General features: G+C 49.7%; 1 protein-coding gene across 1 annotated transcript in view; it reads right to left on the bottom strand.

Annotated features, from left to right (window-relative positions):
- The window catches only part of nompC (no mechanoreceptor potential C), a 334,011-nt gene that overhangs the window by 74,429 nt on the left and 245,799 nt on the right, over nucleotides 1–13,783 (bottom strand). The window lies entirely within an intron of this gene.

Genomic DNA, 13,783 nt, shown 5'->3' with positions numbered 1-13,783 from the left:
TGTGTGGTGAGGGAAGACCTGGCAGGTCGGTGTGTGGTGAGGGAAGACCTGGCAGGTCGGTGTGTGGTGAGGGAAGACCTGGCAGGTCGGTGTGTGGTGAGGGAAGACCTGGCAGGTCGGTGTGTGGTGAGGGAAGACCTGGCAGGTCGGTGTGTGGTGAGGGAAGACCTGGCAGGTCTGTGTGTGGTGAGGGGAGACCTGGCAGGTCTGTGTGTGGTGAGGGAAGACCTGGCAGGTCTGTGTGTGGTGATGGAAGACCTGGCAGGTCTGTGTGTGGTGAGGGAAGACCTGGCAGGTCTGTGTGTGGTGATGGAAGACCTGGCAGGTCTGTGTGTGGTGAGGGAAGACCTGGCAGGTCGGTGTGTGGTGAGGGAAGACCTGGCAGGTCTGTGTGTGGTGAGGGAAGACCTGGCAGGTCGGTGTGTGGTGAGGGAAGACCTGGCAGGTCGGTGTGTGGTGAGGGAAGACCTGGCAGGTCGGTGTGTGGTGAGGGAAGACCTGGCAGGTCTGTGTGTGGTGAGGGAAGACCTGGCAGGTCGGTGTGTGGTGAGGGAAGACCTGGCAGGTCGGTGTGTGGTGAGGGAAGACCTGGCAGGTCGGTGTGTGGTGAGGGAAGACCTGGCAGGTCGATGTATGATGGAAGACCTGAAAGATGAAGACCTGGAGGACATCATACACTCGATGTTTCCTTTATGATATTCGCATGAATGAGTTTGTGTGATGACCACATCATGGCTGAACAGTCTTGTCTGTACTGCTGAGACCGCTTATTGTTCTCTGATGTGAGAGACCGCTTATTGTTCTCTAATGTGAGAGACCGCTTATTGTTCTCTGGTGTGAGGGACCGCTTATTGTTCTCTAATGTGAGAGACCGCTTATTGTTCTCTGGTGTGAGAGACCGCTTATTGTTCTCTGATGTGTGAGAGACCGCTTATTGTTCTCTGGTGTGAGAGACCGCTTATTGTTCTCTGATGTGTGAGAGACCGCTTATTGTTCTCTAATGTGAGAGACCGCTTATTGTTCTCTGGTGTGAGGGACCGCTTATTGTTCTCTGATGTGTGAGAGACCGCTTATTGTTCTCTGATGTGTGAGAGACCGCTTATTGTTCTCTGGTGTGAGAGACCGCTTATTGTTCTCTGATGTGAGAGACCGCTTATTGTTCTCTGATGTGAGAGACCGCTTATTGTTCTCTGGTGTGAGGGACCGCTTATTGTTCTCTGATGTGAGGGACCGCTTATTGTTCTCTGATGTGAGAGACCGCTTATTGTTCTCTGGTGTGAGGGACCGCTTATTGTTCTCTGGTGTGAGAGACCGCTTATTGTTCTCTGATGTGAGAGACCGCTTATTGTTCTCTGATGTGAGAGACCGCTTATTGTTCTCTGATGTGAGAGACCGCTTATTGTTCTCTGATGTGAGAGACCGCTTATTGTTCTCTGGTGTGAGGGACCGCTTATTGTTCTCTGATGTGAGAGACCGCTTATTGTTCTCTGGTGTGAGAGACCGCTTATTGTTCTCTGATGTGAGGGACCGCTTATTGTTCTCTGATGTGAGAGACCGCTTATTGTTCTCTGATGTGAGAGACCGCTTATTGTTCTCTGATGTGAGAGACCGCTTATTGTTCTCTGATGTGAGGGACCGCTTATTGTTCTCTGGTGTGAGAGACCGCTTATTGTTCTCTGTCGTGAGGGACCGCTTATTGTTCTCTAATGTGAGAGAGACCGCTTATTGTTCTCTAATGTGAGAGAGACCGCTTATTGTTCTCTGATGTGAGGGACCGCTTATTGTTCTCTGATGTGAGGGACCGCTTATTGTTCTCTGGTGTGAGGGACCGCTTATTGTTCTCTAATGTGAGAGAGACCGCTTATTGTTCTCTATGTGTGAGGGACCGCTTATTGTTCTCTGATGTGAGGGACCGCTTATTGTTCTCTGGTGTGAGGGACCGCTTATTGTTCTCTGGTGTGAGAGACCGCTTATTGTTCTCTGTCGTGAGGGACCGCTTATTGTTCTCTGGTGTGAGAGACCGCTTATTGTTCTCTGGTGTGAGGGACCGCTTATTGTTCTCTGTCGTGAGGGACCGCTTATTGTTCTCTGATGTGAGGGACCGCTTATTGTTCTCTGGTGTGAGGGACCGCTTATTGTTCTCTGTCGTGAGGGACCGCTTATTGTTCTCTGGTGTGAGAGACCGCTTATTGTTCTCTGTCGTGAGGGACCGCTTATTGTTCTCTGGTGTGAGGGACCGCTTATTGTTCTCTGGTGTGAGGGACCGCTTATTGTTCTCTGTCGTGAGGGACCGCTTATTGTTCTCTGGTGTGAGAGACCGCTTATTGTTCTCTGTCGTGAGGGACCGCTTATTGTTCTCTGGTGTGAGGGACCGCTTATTGTTCTCTGTCGTGAGGGACCGCTTATTGTTCTCTGGTGTGAGAGACCGCTTATTGTTCTCTGGTGTGAGGGACCGCTTATTGTTCTCTGTCGTGAGAGACCGCTTATTGTTCTCTGGTGTGAGAGACCGCTTATTGTTCTCTGGTGTGAGGGACCGCTTATTGTTCTCTGGTGTGAGGGACCGCTTATTGTTCTCTAATGTGAGAGAGACCGCTTATTGTTCTCTGGTGTGAGGGACCGGTTATTGTTCTCTGGTGTGAGGGACCGCTTATTGTTCTCTGATGTGAGAGACCGCTTATTGTTCTCTGTTGTGAGGGACCGCTTATTGTTCTCTGTTGTGAGGGACCGCTTATTGTTCTCTGTTGTGAGGGACCGCTTATTGTTCTCTGTTGTGAGGGACCGCATATTGTTCTCTGTTGTGAGGGACCGCTTATTGTTCTCTGTTGTGAGGGACCGCATATTGTCCTTTACCAAGAGAGAACATGTACTGTTTTCTATTATGAGAAAAGGCGCACTGTTCTCTGCTATGAGAGACCATTCCCCTCCCCCCCGCCTTACTGTTCTCTAAGAGACCGTTCTCACTTCTCAGAAACTACGTCCTGTTTTCTACTTCTTAATCCCTTCGATGGAAATGTTTAATGAAAACACACATACATCATATTTGCGATTCATAATCACCTAAATATATATATATCCAGTCCCATCATCTTCAGCATACATGTTCCCATCATCTTCAGCATACATGTTCCCATCATCTTCAGCATACATGTTCCCATCATCTTCAGCATACATGTCCCCATCATCTTCAGCATACATGTTCCCATCATCTTCAGCATACATGTTCCCATCATCTTCAGCGTACATGTTCCCATCATCTTCAGCATATATGTTCCCATCATCTTCAGCGTACATGTTCCCATCATCTTCAGCATACATGGTCCCATCATCTTCAGCATACATGTCCCCATCATCTTCAGCATACATGGTCCCATCATCTTCAGCATACATGTTCCCATCATCTTCAGCATACATGTCCCCATCATCTTCAGCATACATGTTCCCATCATCTTCAGCATACATGTTCCCATCATCTTCAGCGTACATGTTCCCATCATCTTCAGCATACATGTTCCCATCATCTTCAGCGTACATGTTCCCATCATCTTCAGCATACATGTTCCCATCATCTTCAGCGTACATGTTCCCATCATCTTCAGCATACATGTTCCCATCATCTTCAGCGTACATGTTCCCATCATCTTCAGCATACATGTTCCCATCATCTTCAGCGTACATGTTCCCATCATCTTCAGCATACATGTTCCCATCATCTTCAGCATACATGTCCCCATCATCTTCAGCGTACATGTTCCCATCATCTTCAGCATACATGTTCCCATCATCTTCAGCATACATGTCCCCATCATCTTCAGCATACATGGTCCCATCATCTTCAGCGTACATGTTCCCATCATCTTCAGCATACATGTTCCCATCATCTTCAGCATACATGGTCCCATCATCTTCAGCATACATGTTCCCATCATCTTCAGCATACATGGTCCCATCCATCTTCAGCATACATGTTCCCATCATCTTCAGCATACATGGTCCCATCCATCTTCAGCATACATGGTCCCATCCATCTTCAGCATACATGTTCCCATCATCTTCAGCATACATGGTCCCATCATCTTCAGCATACATGTTCCCATCATCTTCAGCATACATGTTCCCATCATCTTCAGCATACATGTTCCCATCATCTTCAGCATACATGTTCCCATCATCTTCAGCATACATGGTCCCATCATCTTCAGCATACATGTTCCCATCCATCTTCAGCATACATGTTCCCATCATCTTCAGCATACATGGTCCCATCATCTTCAGCATACATGTTCCCATCATCTTCAGCATACATGTTCCCATCATCTTCAGCATACATGTTCCCATCATCTTCAGCATACATGGTCCCATCATCTTCAGCATACATGGTCCCATCACTTGAATCGGGTTTTCGCGTCATCAGAAGAAAAAGAAAATGAAATATATCTAATTTCAGTATTTTTTTTCTTCAGTACATCACTAGATGCCAAGCAATTATATATATATTTTTCTCCCGTGAAATTAAGGTTCAAAATCTTTCTTGATTTGATTACCCCGTGAGAAAAAAGAGACATCCTATTTGACCTTGGACCTCAAGATGACCTTAAACCACAGGTTACAAGCGGGGTCAACACCGTTGGCCTAGTGGTGCTGACGGAGACCAGACGGGATACACGTAGTTAGCTGGTTGACCTCCCTCACCCACCTCTGACCTCTGACCTAACATGACCTCGGGAGCAGTTCACCTCCTCTGCCACAAGCGAACTGTACGACTGGGGTCAGAGCTTCGGGGGGGGGGGGGGTTCCCCACCCACCCAGCTGACCACATAGGCACCCACACCTCCCCTCCTCTGCTCAGGGCCAGCAGCTCTTCTCACCCGCTCTGAAACCTGTGATTTTTTTTAAAGTCGAGGTCACAGGTCAAACAAGGAGGTCACACCAGGCCCTCACGTCAACATACTCATATACCCAAGCAAGGTTAATCGTGCTTTCAGCTGAAGTTCTGAGGATTCACGGGAACTTTGTGCTGTAAACTACCGGTTTCATGACGAACTCCGTTACCCCCGTCAGATGTACACAGCACACCAGGTTTCAACACAGCCAACACCTGTAGTGGACACTCCTGTAGCTCAGCCATGGCTACAGGCGTGTCCACTACAGGTCTTGTGTGTGTGTGTGTGTGTCAGTTAGTTTGTGTGAAACTGTGCGAGTATATCCATATATATTTTTCACAGGAAATGAAAAGGTACAAAGTTCTAGGTTTTTGAACGCGCACTTCCATAGAACATACAAACCTCCAAGAGCTGGGATCGAATCCGGGACTCCTGCTTAGCAGGCGGGAGCGCTACCGCTAGGCCATGATCGCCTAGTCATTTCCCTTTTAGGGGCGATCGTAGCCTAGTGTTAGCGCTCCCGCGTGATACGCAGGCGGTCCCGGGTTCGATCCTGGCTGTTGGAGGTTTGTATGGCTGGTGAGGGTGATCCAGGGGGCTGCTGTACCTTCAAGGCTGCGATGCATTCAGTAGTGGAGACAAGGCTGCGATGCATTCAGTGGTAGAGACAGGATATGGACTCCTCTGACGCGAATAAGTTCTTGAACGAGATTGTCCTTCGTCCACTGACGAAGGAGGTGTGGCCTCAGGCCTGAGGTGACCCCCTTCACCCAGTGGTCAACTCTCACGTCCTACCTACTCATCTTCTTCCAGTGCACATACCATGATGAAGACTGGAGCTTCGTGCACATAGTAGAGGAGGCAAGGTTCGTGACGGTGCCTTTCCCCACCACCTCAACGCTCGCACATGTCTGGTTCATCGTCATTCCTTCTGGTTCCTTGTGGAGGCGGAGGTAAGTCTGCCGAGGTCACAGCCAGCCTGGAGCATGAGGGGTTGTGTCCCGCGCGCACACACACGGAGGTCACGCGAGTTCCTCTCTCTCTCTCAGCACTTAAGTGTCAGTTGGGAGTTCCCGCCTCTCATTGCCGTAACCACAGAGGCAAAAAAAAAAAAAAAGAATTGGGACGAACTCGACCATCGTGTGATCGCTCTTGGTCGTGAGTACCCCGACCATTCCTCGGGGTCTCGAGTTTACGCGAGGGATCAGACGTCTGCTCGAGGAGAGTGATTTATGGTACGTGGTGAGGAGCAGGGAGCCTCCACGGGGGGCGAGCATGACTGTGTCTTACGTCCTCTGATTACAGGGTGTGTGTGTGTGAGGGGGGAGACGAGCAGTGGGAGGGGACGGTGCTGAGTGCTTACTCTCTGGCCTTGACACGAAACTGATTTGGAAAAATTCGACCGAGTCTCTCCTGCCTGTGGTGCCGCTGTGCCCCAGGAGGGTGTGCGTGTGTGTGTGTGTGTGTGTTCTCAGGTTGGTGCTGCTGCACTGGTTGTTGTACAGCAGGAAGCTGTGTGTGTGTGTCTACGTGTCCTCATGTTGGCACGAACGTCCGCTACTCCTGGTCTGGTGGAGTAATGTGTTCTCTCTTGTTCCAAGTACATGTCGTTGGGATGGTGAACCTGCTGAGTTATTGAAACGATACTAACACGTCTGTGACCTATGTGAAGGGAGATGGAGGTGCGGGATGGCTTAAGACAAGGGACCGGACCAGGCTAAGGCCTGGCGAATCTCGAACACATGACTTTTCTTGTGCATAAGTCAAGATATGAACTCTAGTCTAGGGGGTTGGTGGGGATGGCCACACGGGGCCGAGGTGGACCTGGTAGTGACTGGCTGGTGAGGGTGGGCCACACGGGGCCGAGGTGGACCTGGTAGTGACTGGCTGGTGAGGGTGGGCCACACGGGGCCGAGGTGGACCTGGTAGTGACTGGCTGGTGAGGGTGGACCACACGGAGCCGAGGTGGACCTGGTAGTGACTGGCTGGTGAGGGTGGGCCACACGGGGCCGAGGTGGACCTGGTAGTGACTGGCTGGTGAGGGTGGGCCACACGGGGCCGAGGTGGACCTAGTAGTGACTGGCTGGTGAGGGTGGGCCACACGGGGTCGAGGTGGACCTGGTGGTGACTGGCTGGTGAGGGTAGGGCCACAAGGGGCCGAGGTGGACCTAGTAGTGACTGGCTGGTGAGGGTGGGCCACACGGGGCCGAGGTGGACCTGGTGGCGACTGGCCGGTGAGGGTGGGGCCACACGGGGTCGAGGAGAACCTAGTGACGAAGGTCATTGGGGGAGGAGGAGGTGTGGTGTGGTGGCTGCTCTCCCTCACCATCACAACAGCCGTGTTGATCATCGGTTGGTGGCGACTTGGTGACAGAGTGAAGTATGCAGTAAGACCCCTTTCCCGTAATCACATCGTGACGTGCTTGTGTCGGGGGAAGATGACGTGCAGTGGAGTTGTACATGATTTCGTTAACCATTTATTTTTAGCTTCCTCCCCGAGGTGGTGTGGTTGCTTGTTGCTGGATCACCACCCCGCACCTTCGCCACGGTCATGTGTCTCACGCACTTTAAACTAGCGAGACAATCGTAGAACTGCTTGTGTGATGTACACAGAGCAGCTGAAGATGGACTGGCTGATGTATATGTATCACTCTCTCGCCCGATAATCAATTTATTAATCTTTATCACTCAGTTTAGTGCAGTATTTTTCTCTGGAAATACACTCTATCTTGGAGTTATTTCTCGTAGTTACTTCAATTTATCCGAACTCATATTGGAGTCAAGACGGGCGGACATGTCTGCTTCGCATGCCTATTGTATGGTACTGTATTATCCCGTGTTGTATTTGTAGAGTACTGTATCGTACCGTGTTATGTATATTTTGGTAGCTCCGCTCCTAAACCTGGCCTGCTGTAGGGGACACACTGTCAATACAACCTCCTCATTGCGTGAAATTATGTCCACGACCCCAACACAGCATACCAGGAGTGGCAGCCACTTGGGGGGCGGGCACGACAGTGTGTGTGTGTGTGTGTGTATGTGTGTGTGTGTGTGTGTGTGTGTGTCTGTGTGTGTGTGTGTGTGTGTGTGGATGGGCCGGCCGCCCCTCTGCCTTCCTTGCCCACACAAGCCCAGCGCCTCGCGCGCCCCGCCCACACACACACACACCCCCTAGTCGTAGGGCGTGGTGGGGCAGGACGCTGTGGAGAGCACGTGGACGGAGCGCGTGTGTGAGGGAGCGCGTGTGTGAGGGAGCACGTGTGTGAGGGAGCACGTGTGTGAGGGAGAACGTGTGTGAGGGAGCGCGTGTGTGAGGGAACACGTGTGTGAGGGAAGTGTACAGCCACCACAGGAGGCAGGGAGGGAGTGAGGGATAGAGACGACATCACAGAATATAGGTCGACCACTTACTGGAACGTTAACGACTTGAAATGATATATATATATATATATATATATATATATATATATATATATATATATATATATATATATATATATATATATACGGTGGTCCCCCCCTCCCCCCCATGTGGCCTAATGAGGGAGGGGGGGGAGCGGTTGTTGCAAAAGGTCCCGTCACTTGACCTCAATTGTGAACCTGTTGAAGAAGTGACTCTTGACCTTCTTCCCACTGACCTTTTTATGTCGTCTCAAATTGGGTCATTACGCGATCCATAGACCCTACCCCCCCCCCCTCGTTGCCTGTCTTACGATTCGCTCCGTCATGTCTGAACTTGGCCTGTACAGACAGGTCTTCTACAAGACATAGGTTCTTGTGTAGATAAATATCTTAAGATTTTGGTTTTGTGTGTGTGTGTGTGTGTGTGTGTGTGTGTGTGTGTGTGTGTGTGTGTGTGTGTGTGTGTGTGTGTTGTGTAATCATTACCCATCTGTAATCACCAGTTTGCCCTACGTTGGTGGGGCCCGACAGCCTCTTTGAGTGATTGTTTTCCTACATCCTTAATTACTTCATCATATCATCGTGTTGTCATGTCTGGAACCTGTTTACTGCATCAAGTTTCAAGATAAATGTTTGTTAATAACGAAGGCATCTCTACGAGGCAGAGGGACCAACCAACCAATCACTGAGATGCTTTGCTCTCCACGAACCACTGGGCGGCAAGTCCGTCCTCAAGTCAGCGTGACGTATATTAATCACTCGCCAATCGAGGATGTACACGTCATCGTGTGTATCGCCAATCAGGGATGTACACGTCATCGACTGTATCGCCAATCGGGGATGTACACGTCGTCGAATATATTGCCAATCACGGATGTACACGTCATCGAGTTTATCGCCAATCGGGGATGTATACGTCATCGAGTTTATCGCCAATCATGGATGTACACGTCATCGGGTATATCGCCAATCACGGATGTACACGTCATCGACTGTATCGCCAATCGGGGATGTACACGTCGTCGAATATATTGCCAATCACGGATGTACACGTCATCGAGTTTATCGCCAATCGGGGATGTATACGTCATCGAGTTTATCGCCAATCATGGATGTACACGTCATCGGGTATATCGCCAATCACGGATGTACACGTCATCGAGTGTATCGCCAATTGGGGATTTACACGTCATCGAGTGTATCGCCAATCGGGGATGTACACGTCATCAAGCGGATCGCCAATCAGGGATGTACACGTCATCGAGTAGATCGCCAATCAGGGATGTACACGTCATCGAGTTTATCGCCAATTGGGGATGTACACGTCATCGAGTGTATCGCCAATCGGGGATGTACACGTCATCGAGTATATTGCCAATCACATGTATACGTCATCGAGTTTATCGCCAATCATGGATGTACACGTCATCGGGTATATCGCCAATCACGGATGTACACGTCATCGAGTGTATCGCCAATTGGGGATTTACACGTCATCGAGTGTATCGCCAATCGGGGATGTACACGTCATCGAGCAGATTGCCAATCAGGGATGTACACGTCATCGAGTAGATCGCCAATCAGGGATGTACACGTCATCGAGTTTATCGCCAATCGGGGATGTACACGTCATCGAGTTTATCGCCAATCGGGGATGTACACGTCATCGAGTTTATCGCCAATCAGGGATGCACACGTCATCGAGTTTATCGCCAATCACGGATGTACACGTCATCGGGTATATCGTCAATCACGGATGTACACGTCATCGAGTTTATCGCCAATTGAGGATGTACACGTCATCGAGTGTATCGCCAATCGGGGATGTACACGTCATCGAGTATATTGCCAATCACATGTATACGTCATCGAGTTTATCGCCAATCATGGATGTACACGTCATCGGGTATATCGCCAATCACGGATGTACACGTCATCGAGTGTATCGCCAATTGGGGATTTACACGTCATCGAGTGTATCGCCAATCGGGGATGTACACGTCATCGAGCAGATCGCCAATCAGGGATGTACACGTCATCGAGTAGATCGCCAATCAGGGATGTACACGTCATCGAGTTTATCGCCAATCGGGGATGTACACGTCATCGAGTATATTGCCAATCAGGGATGTACGCGTCATAGAGTATATCGCCAATCGGGGATGTACACGTCATCAAGCAGTTCGTACGTCATATTGAGCCAGCAAGTGATGGCTTAAGCCATAAACCTTCTCTCGAAGCCACACTGAACCCTGAACACCTCCCAGGTCCCTTAACTAGGTCATCCCTGGGACACAGACCTCCCCAGGTCCCTTAACTAGGTCATCCCTGGGACACAGACCTCCCCAGGTCCCTTAACTAGGTCATCCCTGGGACACAGACCTCCCCAGGTCCCTTAACTAGGTCATCCCTGGGACACAGACCTCCCCAGGTCCCTTAACTAGGTCATCCATGGGACACAGACCTCTCCAGGTCCCTTAACTAGGTTATCCATGGGACACAGACCTCCCCAGGTCCCTTAACTAGGTCATCCCTGGGACTACAGACCTCCCAGGTCCCTTAACTAGGTCATCTCTGGGACACAGACCTCCCCAGGTCCCCTTAACTAGGTCATCCATCTCTCCTCGCTAGCAGTAGCAGGTAATATATATCCTTGGAACAACCATCGTATATTTTATAGCAATATTTTTTACTTTTCTGGAGCAGGTACGACATATGTGGTGACTGATGGCTGGCTTAATATCATTTGACATTAGGAAATTCATTAAGGAAATAATGATACCCCCCCCCCCCCACACCCTTTAGAAGAACGAAAGACGCAGAGCTATTTCTCAAATATTTCCCAAGTGATATATTCTCCTAATTTACAGTCGTTTTGACCCTTAACGTATCATTGAATCTTCCATTATTAAATACACAAAGAATTATGATGTTGATGTTAGTGATGGTCTATACCAATTGGATAACTTTATTGTTGATACGATTTGTAAACAATTCCTCTTCTTGTCCACTTAATAAGTTAATGATACGCTCGTTGTCTGTCTTGGACAATCGCATGTTTACCAAATGGCGTCCTAGCTTCGTCTCTTCGATGTATATCAACTGACTGTTATATATCTCTCTTGTGTCTCCCCTGATGATGTGATTATTACACGAAAGTGCACTTGGGAACTTATCGTGTTTCATTTTCCCCGTGGACTCATAGGAATATCTTGATCACGCGCAAAATTGTGATCCTTTCCAATATATACATATATATATATATATATATATATATATATCATACAAACCTCCAATAGCCAGGATCGAACCCGGGACCCCTGTACAAGAGGTAGGCATGCTAACCGCTAGGCTATGGGACTGTATAATAGGAAACAACTATTCGAAATACTAAGTACTCGAATACCCTTCGTCTCACAATGGTGAGCAACGGGGTCTATACCGGTTGTTTCCGAACAGACGCACATAGCCAGCTGATAGCGTTTTACCGAACCTAACTGTTCAACTCGGAGGTATATGAATACGAATAAAGTGCATATGAACGCGCACATTCATAGAACATACAAACCTCCAACAGCCAGGATCGAACCCGGGACCCTTGTGCAAGAGGCAGGCATGCTAACCGCACAGGGGTCCCGGGTTCGATCCTGGCTGTTGGAGGTTTGTATGTTCTATGAAGGTGCGCGTTCATATGCACTTTATTCGTATATATATATATATATATATATATATATATATATATATATATATATATATATATATATATATATATATACGAGAATATATGTATGTGTGTGTGTGTGTGTTGGGCCATTCTTTCGTCTGTTTCCTTGCGCTACCTCGCTAACGCGGGAGACAGCGACAAAGTGTAATAAATAAATATAAATAAATAATATATATATATATATATATATATATATATATATATATATATATATATATATATATATATATATATATATATATATACTCAACGCAAATCGACCCTGTTTATATACCTACTCACGGGAGACGCACAGATTTGTTTCGCGTTCCATTCACACTGTTAATGTTAATTAACTTAATCAATACGCAGACGTTTACGCTAAAGATAGCGCGAATAATTGCCCCTTGGTCTTCCAGTCGAGTGTAGCACAGCGGGGCCAGAGGGTCTGAAGTGGCTGAAGCAAGACCCCGTCTGGCCCCAGATTTAGTCAGTCTTGGAGTGCCTCACGCGTACACACACACACACACACACACACACACACACACACCGTCATCCCAGCCAATGGTCAAGGTCGCTTTCGATCTGGGGGACCCAGGAGTACCCTCCGCGGGCCACCAGGGAACCAGGAGTACCCTCCGCGGACCACCAGGGAACCAGGAGTACCCTCCGCGGACCACCAGGGAACCAGGAGTACCCTCTGCGGACCACTGGGGAACCAGCAGTACCCTCTACGGACCACCAAGGAATTAGGAGTACCCTCTGTGGACCACCAGGGAACCGGCAGTACCTTCTACGGACCACCAAGGAATTAGGAGTACCCTCCGCGGACCACCAGGGAGTCAGAAGTACCCTCCGCGGACCACCATGGAACCAGGAGTACACTGAGCTGTTGTAAGACCCTCCGCGGACCACCAGGGAACTAGAACTGCAGCCACCCTGTTGGACGTCCCTCCACAGACCACCAGGGAACCAGGGGTACAGCCAGCCTGTTGGACGACCCTCCACAGACCACCAGGGAACCAGGGGTACAGCCAGCCTGTTGGACGTCCCTCCACAGACCACCAGGGAACCAGCGGTACAGCCAGCCTTGTTGGACGTCCCCCCACAGACCACCAGGGAATTAGAAGTACAGCCAGCGTATTGGACGACCCTCCACAGACCACCATAGATTTTCCTATCACTATTACTTTTGCTGCTACTGCTACTTTCACTATGTCTTGTCTATTGTTCGTCTGCGACGGTCTTTGTCGGTCTGCGACGGTCTGCGTCGGTCTACGACGGTCTGCGTCGGTCTGCGACGGTCTGTGTCGGTCTACGACGGTCTGCGACGGTCTGTGACTGTCTGTGTCGGTCTGCGACGTCTACGACGGTCTGCGTCAGTCTGCGACGGTCTGTGTTGGTCTGTGACGGTCTGCGTCGGTCTGCGACGGTATGTGTTGGTCTACGACGGTCTGTGTCGGGCTGTGACGGTCTCTGTCGGTCTGCGTCGGTCTACGACGATCTGCGTCTGTCTGCGACGGTCTGTGTTGGTCTATGACGGTCTGCGTCGGTCTGCGACGGTATGTGTTGGTCTACGACGGTCTGCGACGGTCTGCGTCGGTCTGCGACGGTCTGCGTCGGTCTGCGTTCCGTCCTCCCCGACGGCGCTGCACCATAGCGTGTCCTTCCAGTGGGCGGCAGGCGGCACACCAGCATTCCGTAGCTCGTCTTTATTGCTCGGGGGTTTGTAAGATCGACACATGTAATTTCCCCGCCATTACGTCGTCAAGTAGATGGTCGCCTGTGTAGTGGTCAG

Source organism: Panulirus ornatus, chromosome 41 (genome assembly GCF_036320965.1).
Source record: "Panulirus ornatus isolate Po-2019 chromosome 41, ASM3632096v1, whole genome shotgun sequence".
Taxonomy (NCBI): domain Eukaryota; kingdom Metazoa; phylum Arthropoda; class Malacostraca; order Decapoda; family Palinuridae; genus Panulirus; species Panulirus ornatus.
This window is presented reverse-complemented; position numbering and strand designations above follow the sequence as displayed.